The sequence below is a fragment of the Betta splendens genome, chromosome 8 (genome assembly GCF_900634795.4).
Source record: "Betta splendens chromosome 8, fBetSpl5.4, whole genome shotgun sequence".
Taxonomy (NCBI): Eukaryota; Metazoa; Chordata; class Actinopteri; order Anabantiformes; family Osphronemidae; genus Betta; species Betta splendens.
Window position 1 is genome coordinate 12635613 of NC_040888.2, and position 15310 is coordinate 12650922.

Sequence of the window (15310 nt, forward strand, 5' to 3'; positions counted from 1 at the left end):
AAGCGAACTTTGATATGTAAACGTATTTATTTATTTATTATTATTAGCCTGCAGTAGTTGGAATCGCAGGTTGCTTAACAAAGGACTGATGCGCATTTGAAACGTACACATAGTTTTTATCAAGCTAAATTTGAGGTCCGGCACGTTTCTGCGCCTCGTCAACGCGTTTCTGCTTCCTCCACATGTGCAACTGCAGATCTGTAGCATCAGCGGTCATATAACGAGCCTACCTCCCCCACATGCCATCAGTCGTACACATAAACCCCCACTGGTTTATGCAGTCAGACGCACCTCTAGAATTACTGTCACCCTCGCTGAGTAATTACAGCGATTAATGCATGGACGGAGCACACCTCTGGCCCTGGACACTATCAAGACGCATGTGGTAATGGATGAAAGTACATTCTAAATACAGAAGCTGTGGCATCTGAGCTTAGGCAAAAAAAAACAAAAAACATATCCACCGTTTTTTATTAAAGAGGGACTTTACCCTCAGTCTTTTGGGGGTGGGGGGTCCTTTACCAGTACCAGTACCAGAAAACAAAAAAAGAAAGTGGTCAGGTTCCTCTGCCCTTGTCGTTGCGCTCGCGCTGACCTCTAAAAATGGACAACAAAGATCATATCACGAAACCAATACTAGCGCCAAAGGCCTTTGCGCAAATTGATTTAGCCACCCAGAACTCACTCCCATCTCAATGAGGTGGCAGGATGCTCACAGCATATATCACTGTCACACAAACACCCTCTGGTGAAATTTGATTTTTATCTTTATGAGCCCCCCCCCCTTCAGTACAGCATGTAGCTGGGTTGTGATAAGTGGTGAAAAATAAAGGCTCGGCACATTACGCTAATACAGGTGCTGCCGGCACATATGGGCGCTATCGCCCGGGCAGAGCGACACTGTTGTGGTCCTGTGCGTTGGGAAGCGGCTGGCGCGGCAGCAGGGGGCCTGCGCTGTATGGCTCATAGATCACTAACGTGTGGGTGAGAGTTGTCACCAGCCAGTGCCTGGCTGCGAAGCACAACATAGTTTATGGCACGCAACCGCTAGACGTAAGCATGAATTGCGGGCCCAGGCAACAATAAGGAAACGCACGCTAAAAATAGATAAGCTTTGTTGCCTTCGCCCCAGAAACAATGGCTCCTTGTGTGTGTGTGCGCGCGTGAGCCTGTGATTCCTCATATGTTCAAACTGTGATACGGAGCATAAAGGTAGCGGCGTATAATGTCCGACTGGGCCGGCGGTGAAAGGAAGGGCCCACGCGAACCTGAGGCGCACCCTGAGCCAACGCTGGAAAGACACGATAAATGTTGCACTTTCAAGTGTGTTAAACGCACTAAGATAGTCTAAGCTGACTCCATTTCCAACTGACAACCTCTGTTACACAGTTAATTACAGCCGAGTGCAACACAGTGCTGTGTCAATTATCATGTGCTTTAGCTCCCTCCCGAGTGGATACTTCCACTGTCTGCCTTCCGCCGCTAAAGTTTCTACCTTTACTTTAATGCTATTCTGCCCAGGTCTCGGAGCTGAATTACATTCGGCAGACAGAGCTGTAAAAACAGAGGGGATTTAAGGATTCAGATTGGTGGAGGGTAACCTAATCTTCCGTAATTGGGGGAATGGTTCTCATTTATATCAGCCTACTTTAGAAAGCAAGCTCGTCGGCAGGCGGCTGTCCTCTCATCCCAGGCATTCGTTTTTATAAAGGCAAGGGAAGAGGAGCCTGGCCGCAACACGTATTACACCTAATCATCGTTAATCAATGCGGGGTTCTGGAGCGGGCGATGGAAGGTAACACAAATATGAATGTTGCACAAAGTTCCCCCACGTGCTGCTTTTTTTTTTTGTGTGTGTGTCCTAAGCAGCCGTGGTGCTGTGAAATAAAACATTCTGGGCTGCGTCGAAGCAAAATGGAACTAAAATGGTAATCCTCTGCCAGGCGAAGCGTTCTCGCCTCGCCAGATGCTTAGTTCTGAAATTTGCCTAATTGCCACGCTCAGATCAGTCCCTTTACTCTGCCAAACGGATCTGCCAAAGTGTGTCGCAGGCGCGTTTGTTGGCCCAATACGCTTCTTCGCTCGCAAAGATTTGTGTCGGTGTGACACCCGGCGTCAGGCCTGACAGAGGTCCGGGTCTCGGTGACATATCAGCACAGCCGGATGCGTGTGCACCCCTGCTGACCTGTGTGCCCATTAGCCGTGGCTTAGCAATGAGGGCGCGGGGCCCATCCATCTCAACCCACACACACACACACACACACACACCATGCACCCACTCCTCATATGGCTCAGACACATGTCGTGGGCGGACTAAATGTGGACCTTTGATCAAAGGACAGCATGTGGAAATGAAAACTGACTTACTGACCTCCACACACACACACACACACACACACACACACACACACACACACACACACACACACACACACACACACACACACACACACACACACACACACATATATACATACATGCATATATATTATAAATATCTACACAAATGCACACTGAATTGGACTGCATTCATATTTATTCATTCTGTACTCAGTATTCTGTAATAACTATGCAAAGTAATTGACTCTGATGACATACGGTTCAAACTCTTTGACAATTATTTATACACTCATGTGGGCACAAATGTTGAAGAAAAAGCTCATTTGTTCAGCTGCTACTGGAGTCATTAAAACTAATGAATGACACACGCATATGCTCCGCGCATGTTGGCCACGCGCCGCACCAACATAAACATACATGTGCGAGTCATCTCCCATCTGCACGGGTGACACATCCCCGAGAAAAGGCGGCGCGGCGCCGGAGTCACGCTTGCAAAACATCCCAATGAAACCTATGCTACTGAGAGGAGAGGACCAGACGGACCTGCGTGTGTGTGTAAATATGAAAAGTGACAGATGAATCAGAAGTTTAGTCAAGAGAAAAAAAGCCTGGGTTCCAGCTGCCCGACTGTCTGATGAGCCACACTGTGCTTGTCAACAACATCCCCTATCATTCTCGCACAACTATCTACTCACAAAACCAAGACCCGCCCCCTTCATCCCTTCAGCAATTCCACCATCCTCCCAGAGAAACACCTCCGAAAGCAGAACGGGAGCTCAGCGGCAGTAACGGCAGCGCTCTCCGTCCTAACGTGTCTCTATTTCCCTCCCCTCGTCTTCCCCTTTCCCTCTCTCTGTGCATCCTCTCTCTCGTCCCCTTTTTTTTTTTTTTTTGGGGGTCTCCACTTCTTTTTCTCCCTTCCCGCGCGCTGCGTTTGGCGCGGCGGATGAAAAAACATGAAAGAGGCAAAGACTAGAAAGAGACGGGAGCGGGAGAGGAAGACATAAGCCGACATTGGGAGAAGGCTGGAGAAGGCAAATTAGCATGAGAATACTCACGGTGCTGTTGTTGAAGGAGCGCGGGGACGGGAGCGCGGCGCCGGTCCCTCCGTCAGATTCAACCTGCACACACAAGATTGAGGAGGGAAAAAAAGGAAAACTAGGCTGTGAGAGCGGCAAAGGGAGAGGGGAAAGGAGGAGGAGAGAAGAGCAGGACAAGGAGGAGGAGGAGGAGAAGAAGAAGAAGAGGGAGGAGGAGGGAGCCGAGCATCCAACGCACGCACCAACAGGAGCCCAAATAAAGAAATGAAGGATTCCTCGAGGAATGCGTGCGTTACGGCGGCGATGGCGCGTCTGTGTGCATGTGTTGTTGTCTGTGTGTGTGTGTGTGTGTGTGTGTGTGTTGGGGGGGGGGTGTTCGTTTGTAGGAAATATTAACAACACACACATACACACAATCTCGGGGTTGCACTTGGGTGCGCAATCACGTCTGACAGGTCTGATCTGCGGTCCACCTCCCTCCTTATCACTGCCTCGCTCTTCACAGCCCCGTGCTCTCTCTCTCTCTCTCTCTCTCGCTCGCCCGCTCGCTCGCTCGCTCGCTCTCCCTCCGTGTTGCTCACACTGATGCCAGAGATTCAGCCGCTACGGGGGAGCTATCGCCCTCATCGCCGCATGTTACTGAAAGAGGGGAGGGTTCTCTCGGATCTCCCACCCGCCCACACCGCGCAGCGCAGCGACCAGCCCCCTTCCCGCCGCCGGCCCCACCTCCAATGTACAGAGAAAGAGAATGCTTCAATTGAATGAAGGCAATCCCAGTGGCATTGAGGCAATTATAAAGGCTGCCGGCGCTATTTTCTGCCTTTTCTCCCGCGCTCCCCTCCTCCCCCCGGCCCGCTCCATCATCTCTTAGGCCGGCGGAGGATCTGTTTTCGCTCTCGTTTAGTTTTGCCGCACTCCGGACATGTGCCACCGCTAATGCAGCTTCTGTCACTTCAGCTGTTTCGCCGGGCCAATTTTCCCTTTGCTTCCACCTTTCGGGCCCAGAGGAGTCGGCCCCCTTCCCTGCCCACCTGCTTGTGTGACTGCTACACCTTCAGCAGCCCCCCCCAAAAACTTCCACCCTGCTCAAGCTGACGGCTGAACTCCGGCAGTTACTGTCTACGGAGGTATAACAATCCTTCATGGCCCTATGAGGGTGTGAAGGACCTTCATGGCACTACAGTGGATTCAGAAGATGCTTTTATAACATCTCTCTACTGTAATTTGGGGTTTCAATGCAGAGTGTCCCTTTATTTACTTTCTAGCGTTACATATCTCACCAAAAGAAAGCTGTAAGTCAAACACCTCAGCCTCTAATCAGGTAAGGCCCCCCACTCCCTCCGCTCTCCTTCCCCTCCACCCCTGCAAATTCCATCCCTCCAGCCACTAGTGCACTTTATCTCTCCTCAATTAACATCTTCTGAGCGAGCCTCTATTATCTTAACCACACAGAGCAGAGAAGTCCTCCGTGGAGGATGGCTGAGCTGCGGACGGAGGGCTCCCAGCCCTGCTGCCGCCGCCGCTTCAATCCGCAGGCCTAATTAAAGCCCGAGTCAGACATGACAAACTGTGAGCGGAGGTGCTACAGAAACAAACAGCGACAGGAGCGCTTCCTGCGCGGGTGCGCGCGGCCGGGAGGATTTTCTTTGTGAGGATTAACAGCCGGAAAACAGCCACGTACCGTCAACGTCACGACGGCATCATCTAAATCGCCCGCGACGGCTCGATCTGATGCCGTGTATTTTCCGCCTCCTGTATCGCCGCGGCCGCGCCGCATCCGGAAACGGCGCCTCAGAATCTCCCGGGTTCTCATAATCTATGGCATTGACACAGTATGTTGATGTCACATTCCTGATTGGCCTTTTGTGTATGTATTTTATATCTCACCAAGTTCAATTTCAGCCAATGAAGCCATCAAAGCGCCCATTAAGCCATCACGCGTCCTCTTTGTCCTTGTCCTCCTGTCTGACAACAACAGGAAGAGCTATTGTGGAACACAACTGCTCTCTCGCCAGGGAGGCAGCCTGGCGATTTGGCCGGCCCCGTCTCCAACTTGGCTCAGGGTAGACTATTAAGACTATTCTATTACTGTTGGGTTAACCTGTCACACTTGGCTGTGGCTCCCTTTATTGTGTGGCCATTCTGAAAGGGCAGGGGATAAAACTCCATCAGTGGGACAAATGACCACACATGCCACGATTCATCAGACGCTCGGGGTTTTCCACCGCAGTCGCTGGGCTTTGTGACCTCTCCGACGCGGCGGGGGTACCCTTCACTTCCCCCCCACCAACATTAGCGTGGCGGGGCAGGGGAGGACACATCGGCATCTTTGGTTACATAAGGTTTGCCTCCTTAATCATGACTCGGGGAATAGCGGTTCAATCAGGGCAGAGACAGCTAATGTATTGACTAAGATCAGATAGTGCGGCAGGGAGTGTGGGGAAGTGATTAAGAAAGCAGACTAGTGATCAGTGGATGACAGGGGTCAATCCCCTGTTGGGCAATTGGGTAGTGGCCTTGGGCTAGGTACTTAGCTCCAGCACACCAGCTAGACACTCAGCTGTGTGAGTGGGTAAAATGTCAAATTCAACTTCACCCTTTGCAAAGGTTCAAAGCAAGGAGATGACAGCAAACGCTTTGGTTATTAAAAAATTTATATCGTAATGAAACAGCCGTGTTCCATCTTCACACATCCCCCTCCAGCAAACACGGCGCTCCTTTTTTCATGGGATCCATCAAGGGAGGGCCACAATTAAGTGACTAATTTGATTAGGAGATAATGTGAGTCCCACTTAATGGAAAGGACAGACTTCACAACACAGGCAGATTAGTTTGGTGGATGCCTGCTTATTAATTAAGACAGCCCTGTGTGCCCATATTAAGTCAAATGCACAGATGCCGTTTTAATGGGTCAGGGTGTGCAAAAGTAAGACAAATGGAAATCAGCATGTGAAAAATTTTTTTGGAAAAACTTTATGATGTAACCGGAAAATGACTGTGAAATGTTTTAATTAAACTTCTTCTAAGTTCTGAGAAAATGTATAGGATTACATTTTCATTATGCAGCCATTCATAATGTAACTGGTGGCCGGGCTTGTTGTCGTTAAAACAAGAGCGAGTGCTTCTCATCTTGAATTTCACCGAGCGCTGTGCTGCATCTGTGTTTCCACTGTGTGTCATTGCACACCATAGCAACAGCGAATCGCCGGACTCGTTTAAATTCTCCCACTGCCTTTCAGTTGCTAAACTGTGATACTACAAAAGCCCTTCAGAAGAACTCCTGCTTTTCTTTAATGGTTTTATCTGCATACTGTACCGCAGCTACAAAGAGACAACCTCGTTACCACTCTGTGCCAAAGTCATCGTCCTCGCGTGACTTGGAGTCCAACACGTTTTGTCCGTATCTGCGTCCGACGTGTCCCAGCTTTCGCCGGCTGCACAGCGACAGTCGGTCCGATGGATATCAGGTACAGCAGTCCCAGAGTTCCCACTGGGAAAGGTGAGCGGCGCAAACCAGCAGCATGAGGGATTACTGTGTTTACAGCGGCCCTTGAGTTTGTGTTTGATGTGTGGACGGGTGCGCCGTCGCCGCGATGCTTTGTCATTCCGGGCACAAAGCGCACTCCCAGGCGCTCTATTTACAGTGGCCGCATCCCTGCTGCGTGGAGCCGGGGAGGGTATAATCTCCCCGCGGTATTCCGGGTGGTGAATCTGCCGACGCGGTCCGTGCATACCAATGGCAACCTCACCTCTGCGTACGGAGCCGCGATGTGCAACAGCAGAGCTAAAACCACCGCGAGTCACTTCATGACGTGTCAAAGCGTTAGACAGGAAACGGGGGGCGCGTGGAAGCTCCCGGCGGAGCGGTGCCTTCGCATCACTCCCATCAAACCTAATAGCACCGGCGCTGCCACTTACTCCGACCAACTGCTCCGTGCAATCAGCTGTTTTCAATCAAGCAGCCAGGTAAAAGGCCATCTGGGTAGACATTACACATACTGCCACCTGCAGACGCGAGGCAGGTCCATGATCATCTCTTAACGTGATGGAGTGTCATTTAAGGTGGAACATTTGTGCAAACCAAGTGGTTGAGGTGGATGTACGTCAACACAAAGGCAAGAACTCGAGGAGAATATGCACACACGGATATAAGGCGAACTCCAAAAAGTGCTTAGCTGTCCATGCACATGCGTCGTATCACAGGGTTTAATGGAGCCACGACGGCAAAGCGCGGTGTCAGGTGACTCCGCTCGCGGCGATGCGCGCATCTCATTGGTATGTGCAGCGCGACGAGGCCCCGGCTCGCTCCTGATTATGATGTCTGCCGAGAGCCGGGCCGGCCCAGGGTGACAGCCGAGCCGACGACGCGGAGATGGAGGCAAGATTCGGCGAGCCTCTGTTCTCTCACCGGGGGATCCCCCACATCATTTAGCGCCTCATGCAGATCGCTGCGAGTGGCATCGCAGCCCTCTGGGCCCGGGAAATTAATGTACCAAGCAATGGCAGAAGTGATTTATTAAAATAACACACCCTGATGAGAGAGTGGAGCCGGGGCTGCTCTCCGTCAGCTCAACCTCGCGCCGCAGAGGGAGCGGACGGCGTCGTATAGGTGCTGCGGCGGAGGAACCGAGGGAAAGCGGCGGCCGCTGCACAAATTGTGCAACAGTCCTCGCTGTCATTGCTTATTTATTTACCCTCTTTCCATTTGAGTCAGGCCTTGTATTAAATTGATCCCTCCTGCCGCGTTTTGCCTTGTTGAACAAGCGCAAAGCTCAGTTAAGTGTCTGTGAAAGGCTGGTGATTGTGTTTGCGGCGCCCCGGGTGCGCTGCGGCCGTCTACTCTCCTCTATCTCCCCCGGACAGGCGGGATTAGAAGCTGGGAGAGGGACTGAATGACCCTCTGGGGGGGATGAAAGACAGGCAGGCAGTGAACAGCTTGGTTCAGGGCTAACACGCACAAATACACGGCGACAAATACAAGCCTTTGCATACTAGCGCGCACACACACACACACACACACACACACACACACACACACACACACACACACACACACACACACGCAGGTTGAGCTTAGCCTGCGCCCAGACAGACGTGCGGTCAGCCTGAGGCTCAGCCATGTGCAGAGGTAGGCATGCAGTTATCCATTAGCTCCCAAGCAGAGATCCACCGCGTGCACCGTAGTCTCTCGCTACTGCAGACATGAAAACATCTGTTGTTTAATAGCTCGTATCCAAGCTCGGATATTTTTTCCCTTTTTTATTAAGTCAATCAAGATCCGCACACACTCCTGCCAGCCTCGTCCCCGAATGGCACTGCAGAGCGGCTGGCTGCAGAGGCGAACTGAGCGGCGGGGCTCTTCCCAGGCTAAATGAGAGGAGCTGATGTGGTTCCCTACCGGAGCGGCTGATGCTTTTGCATAGTCATACATGGAGTTTACACAGGAGGTCGCACATTTACATACATTTACATCTTAGACGTTTAGCTGACACTCTCATCCACGGTGGCTCGCCACGTTTACGCCAGTGGAGTCATTTCAAACAACTGAATTGCAAACACTTCAAGCGGCAGAGTAAAAGAAAAAAAAAAAAAAGGGAAGCGTAAAGGTTAAAAAAAACGAATGGCTACGAGATGGGAGTGAGAAAACATCCCAGCATGGCTGAAATCTGTGTGTGTGTGTGTGTGTGTGTGTGTGTGTGTGTGTGTGTGTGTGTGTGTGTGTGTGTGTGTGTGTGTTTGTGTGTTTGTGTGTGTGTGTGTGCGTGTGTGTGTGTGAGAGAGAGATAGAGAGAGAGAGAGGTAGAGGGAAAGAGGGAGAGGGAGAGAAATAGATCCAACAGGAACCTGAGCAAAGTTGTTTTGTTTTTGGTGAAATCAGGTACAAATGTAGCATGAATGTGGTGGGAGTCTGGGATTTAAGTGTTGCTCCTTGAGGTAGAATGAATGCCCAGAAAAATAAGTGTATTCTGCATCTCAGATCTCAGCACACATTTCCCAGCCTGCTCTGTCTGATCCACCGAGCCCTCGGGGAATGTTACTGTACGGCTCCGCCGTCAAAGCAATGGAGAAGCACTCATTCACATCAAGAAGCACACTTTGAATCCATTCAGATCAGATGATTACGATGCTGGGCACCTTTCCTCGGCGGGGCAGATAAGTGGAGAGGCTCCATTCGGCATTTACATCTCATACACTTCATCAAACACCAGGTCTTTGTAGTCATGTATTACATTTGAATAAACCAAAGTTAGAATTTTTTAAGCGGTGTGAAAATTCATCAAACCTCCTGGCTGGTGAGGCCCTTGTCTCGCTTGGAAAATAACTCTTGGTACCTTATTCAAACTGAAAGTGGCAGGGCTCAAATCAAATCAAGTCAAATCAAAGTGTGCTCGAATAAAAAAAAAAAAAAAAAAAAGTGAGGAGCCGGGAAGGAGACGAAAAGGGGAGTGAAAACTGTGACATTTTTGGAGGCAGTTCAAGTTTCTTTCTGCCCATTAATAGCCGAGGACACCAATTTACTAAACAATGGCTGTGAATTTGCACAAAGCACACAAAGACAAAAAGAGAGGAAGGTACTGTAAGATGGAGAAAGCAAAGATTAGCGAGAGGCTTCCAGAGTTTCATGGACGTAGCGCTCGGTGCCGTGACCTTTCTTTGCACAACTGCCACTGGAGGTGTGCGTGTAAAAACCCTTAGTGGAGCAGCCACAGACGGAACCTTAAGGACTTGCTATAGAAAGCACCAAAAGGTGTTGTTGAACGCCGAGGTATCGCATTGCAGCGAGTGGATGCGCACGACGAACAGATCCAGACACAAAAAGAGCCAAATGGAAACAAAGGCAGACGAGCCGAGGCGCTGGCGGATGCAGAGAGCGCCGCAGCCTTGATTCGCGGCGGATTCCGCTGCCTTCAGCCTGAACTTTTGTGCCAAAGATGAAATAAAATCACAATGGGTTACCATAGCAATCACGGCGGTGCACATTACTAAGTCGTGTGAGAGATGAGGAGCATCTCGAGGGGTTGGGTGGGGGTCTCGGCTTTTATCCGTCAGCCGCAATCCTCCGTCATCAAAGCCGTTCTACCAATTTCAGTGCCGAGACTGAAAGACACCAGCGGATCATTAGTTTCCAGTGAAGAGGACAGTCATTTATCCATGTATGTGTTTGCTTTTTCCCCACTTTCTCAGCAAAGTTGGGTGAAAAACGCTTCATGTGAGTAAGAAGGAGAGAAAATATAAGTCTTCTTTTTTCTATGGGCACTAACCTGGCTCCCTTTGGGCTACCTGTGCAGGTATCAAGCCTGGGTCTGACGCGCTCCTCTGTCTGTGAAGCTGCAGCCCTTTGCCGCACATCAATACACTGAACTTTTCCTGCCGAGTACCTGAGCTCTCCTGCGTGACCTGCTCCTCCTTTATCTATTCTGTTTAAAGATACCGGTTGCGGGAGAAGGAGCTTGATTACCTCCTGGGACAACCCCGCTCCTCTTTAAGTTTGCCAAGTGAGGAAGTCTTCAGAAGTTTGTTGACAGATCTGCGCCGCGGCAGCAGGGCGCGATGGACACGGTAACCTTGGCTCCACAAAGGACAAACGTAGAGTTTTGAAAAGATCAAGGGGGAGGGATTTTGTTTATTGGGTTGATGGACCAAAAAAAAGAGGCAGGGAGAATGTATATATATATAGAACTATACACTGGGCTTTCTAGGAATCCTGTTCTACTTATAGACGTGTGATCAAGCCAAGGCAGAATCGCTTCCATATGCAGAATACAAATGGGCCCAACAAGTCCTCAACACGCAGCTCACGACTTAAGACTCGACTTAAATGCGTTAAACTGGCAAGCTTTCATTCCTCGGCTGCATTCACACATTCAGGAAAACGTGTCCCGGCAACGTCGAACAAAAAAAACGCCCAATGAAACTAAAGCGCCTTTTAGAACCTGTAAGTGTTATTCATGAGAAAGCAACGGAAAAATAAATAAACTCAGCATTCAGACTAAAAGTAGAAAAGGAAGTTCAGATTCTGACATTTAAGCAATTCAGCGCTGGGGTCCAGTCAAACCTGATGAATCCGAAGCCTAATGGCAGAGGGAGGCTTTTTACAAGATTGTTTACATCAACGCTGCACAAAGCAAAGGTAGGAACGCATAAAGCAACGTGTTCTACAGGCAAACATGGCGTTGGAGCGGTCCCGTGGAAAAGTGTGCTTATCTGCGCCTCTTTAGAGAGCTGCACACAGCGCTGCTTATTCCACAGCTTTAGTCAATGTTTTCCAAAACGAGAGGAGAAAAAAAAGGCAGAAAACAGCTGTTACACAGGCAAACAACCTGGCATTCGAGCAATTCACTACTGAGACCGCAGTGTATTTGGACAAGATGATGAATATACCATACATCTAGTCAAGCTTGTATAATGGATCCATGTGTCAGGGACTGACTTCGAGGGGTTTCCTGAGGAGCGTCGTGTGTCTCCTGGCCTTTATGAGAGCGGCTCGGTTCTATACGAGCGTGTGTGTGTGTGTGTGTGTGCGTGTCTGTAGCTGCTGGGCTCCACAGGTACACAGGCCATCGATCACACAGCGCGGCCATTATACACAGGCAGGGGTGGAGGTGGATAATGCTCCCACCGCTGCCACCCCCGGGGCCCGGACCGCTCGCGGGTCAAGCGTTTGGCTGGCCAGCGGTAATCAAGCCGACAGCGGGCTGCCTGTCTGCATGACAGATACCGTCACTAACGCCCGTCCGCGCGCACAAGCGGCGCTCCGCTGCGCCGTGAGGTGCAAACCTGCAGCACTGCTTAATGTCGGAATATTAAGAGCGCATAAAAAGTGCGTTTTGCTTCATCGCATGCTGCAGAGTTGAAGATAAAACACACTTGTTCCTACATTATGGGTTTGCTTGAAACGCAGCGGCTCGTGTGTTTAGGGTTTCGAGCAGCTACTCGTCGTGTGCAGAGGGACGAGAGGATAAACCCATTGTTGGTTCTGGTGTCTTCGGGGGATTTGTTTAACAATAAGATGAGAAAACACCAGCATTATCCCATAAAGCTGGGGCATGAGATATTTCTGCAATAAAACACTAACCTCATTAACTTCAAACCAGGAAATGAGGCAGAAACAGAGTCTGGAGTCTTCCACCTCTAATTGTGAGAGTGGCTGAAGAGCGAAGATTCGAAATGGGCGAGTTAAATATAAAAGTGCCTCGTAAACAGCAGCAAAGCTTTAGGAGATTCAGTGGGTTCGCTGGGGACGGAGCCACATTTTTAACACCCCGGCCTTTAAAAGGCACTGACAACCAGGGCGTGTGTTGGTGTATGCACGGATGTTACAGTTACTGTAGTAATAACAGTGAGGACTGATGCCACAGATTACAGTTAAACTAATGCTAATGGCTTTGATTTAACGCAGTCTGTATTTGCCAAAGTCACGTCACCGCCTATTCAAAGTCAAAACATCTATCGCGGCAGCTTCCAAAAAGCAGGTGGGAGACGCAGCAAAAAAAAAAAAAAAAAAGGGATGAGTGAGACGGCGCCGGGGAGGCAGACAGAAGGCGCAGGCGACAGAAATAAAGGCGAGGAGCTAGCGAGGGGAGAGGATGCGGCGAGGAAGCGGAGCGTAGTGGAGCCGGCCGCTGGGACTGTGAGGAATGAGCTCGCTGTGCTATAGGAGGCCTTAATGAGCGTTCGCTCTAAAACCCCGGAGAGTCTCTGCGCGGCTCCCGCCCAACCTCTGTCTTCCCTCTCAGCCAGCGGTGCCGGCGCGCACACGCAGCCGCGCGTGGAGCATAAGGCAACGCAGATGCACGCTCCAACAAGCGGGGGGCCGCCGGCGGGTCTGGGGCCGCCCGGTTATAAGTCACTGTCACCTGAGCGGGGCACGCGGCTGCCTGGTAATGAAACGGCGTTAACGGGCGACCTGACGCAGTGCTCCCTGCTCCTGGAGACGCACTAATATCCTCCTATTTCAATCCCGCTGCATTAAATTGGCACAATGAAGTCACTAATACGGCGACAGACACAAGGAGAGTCCCAGCCATGCTCGGCTAATAGCCACTTCAGCAAAACTCCTGTAGCAACAATGGCCGTCTACTGATGATCCTTTTTTGCCTCAATGCAGGCTAATGTGCCCTTGACTTCCTCTCACTTATCACTCCTCTGTGGTCACGGATGAAGGGGGATGACTGAGGTACCCTTGTAAGCATCTGTGTGTAAAAGCCTGGGGGTTTTCTCCCCTCTCTGCTCAAAACAGCCCCTTTTATTTTTCCCCGGGAAACGGCTGAATGACAAGGTATCCGGAGATCCTGAATTATAGCTTCGCGCGCGCGGGTTTGAAAAATGGAAAAATGATGAACAACAGGACACAAAATTCAGGGGGAACAAGTTGCCGAGGCGACAGCGAGAGCGATAAATCTGGCTGCGGGACAAGCCGGGAGATGAGGCAGAGACGCGACCGCGGCGGTGTGTAGGAGTATCCTTTGTGTTTGCGTTACGTCTGATTGTGTGCATAGGCACCTGCAGAGGAGGAAGAGAAGGCCACCTTTATTTAACGGCATGATTAGACCTCTCTGTTGAGTGGCTATGAGCCCCGCTGCCCCTGAGCTGGCTGGACCTTGGAAACCATCCAGAGTCTCTCAACGACTCACTCTCATTAACTATTAACCAGCGACTCGGGCCTTAAATCATCTCGGTGGTCCCCAGCCTGCTGACCCTGCTGTGGCTGGTGGAGGGAGCCGCAGAGCGGTATTTCATCAGCGCTAGCCCACCGGACACCCTGCTGATTTAATGGGCTACAATTACACTGCTTCTGACACAATATATGGCAAACATTTATAGATTTTCCTCCCACCGACTCCACTGCATCGATACATCCCCACCACCAACCTTGACAACCAGACTGTTTGTATGACTAAATTACACATTGTGAATTTGGCTGTGCACTGACCTGAAGGCTGTAACATATGGTTAATGCAGCACTGACCAAGGCTGCTGCTGCTTTTATACAGCACATATAACACGCTGGGCAACCTGCAGCACCTATATGCTGTTTAATGTTGATTTGCAAGAAGATACCTGCTGACTAGTTCTTTTAAAGAAACTATATAATGAGGAACTAGCAGTCATTTTGGAACCATATGGTTCTGCTATTTATGTATATCTGGTCTGATTAAGTCAGGTCTGGAGGCCCCAGAGTACAGCAGTTAGTTGATGGTGACTGGAATGGGCCAGTAGGACGCCACCGAGCCCAATCAAGAGCGACAGGAAAAAAATTAGACAACAGTCCCCCGAGAGCCGTGCCTTGTTTTTTTTTTCCTTGTTCCTTCATTAAAGACGACATGCTAATGTGCATCTTACTATAAGTGGATCACAACTGAGACTATGGGTCATCATTAATCATACAGCTGATGTCTATCGATCCAGTCCACAATCATAGTGACACCCGTCGGCTGACTTTCCCCCAACAGGTCCTTACATTTGTGCTGTTGGAGACATACATACAAAAATGCATTAACTGAAAGGTGGGGAGACATATGTTTTTGTTTTTGACTCCGCCTTTTCTGCAACATACACAACGAAGCTAAAAACAGCAAATCAATTTAAAAAGAATAGGAGGGTTTGCAGCGGGCGGCAGCAGCACCCTCCTCTTCTGCACAGCATCTCACACAAACACCAACAGCCTCCCGTGCTCAAACTGCTCTAATCTTGTCATGTCACCAGCTTTGAAGGTCATCTGCTTGAAATAGTGTCTCGGCGAGGTGGGATGGATGACGGGAATCTTGCTTATCAAGTACAGTACTTGAGAGAGGGAGGAGAAGCAAAATATAACACATCAAAGAAAATAATCAACCTGATCATCACCCGGAGCTACGACTTCTATTCAACTTAATTATTCAGCGCGGCATTAAGATGTTGTTGATTTAAGTCTAAATAAAATCTGAGGC

At 50.0% G+C, this 15310-nt stretch overlaps 1 protein-coding gene across 6 annotated transcripts in view; it reads right to left on the reverse strand.

Annotated features, from left to right (window-relative positions):
• Positions 1-15310, reverse strand: part of LOC114861132 (RNA binding protein fox-1 homolog 3-like) — a 379746-nt gene that overhangs the window by 198712 nt on the left and 165724 nt on the right. For all 6 annotated transcript variants that reach the window (XM_055510625.1, XM_055510624.1, XM_029160160.3 and 3 more), the window contains exon 6: positions 3399-3461. The gene's annotated coding sequence lies outside the window, so the exon portion shown is untranslated. The remainder of the gene's footprint in view (positions 1-3398; positions 3462-15310) is intronic.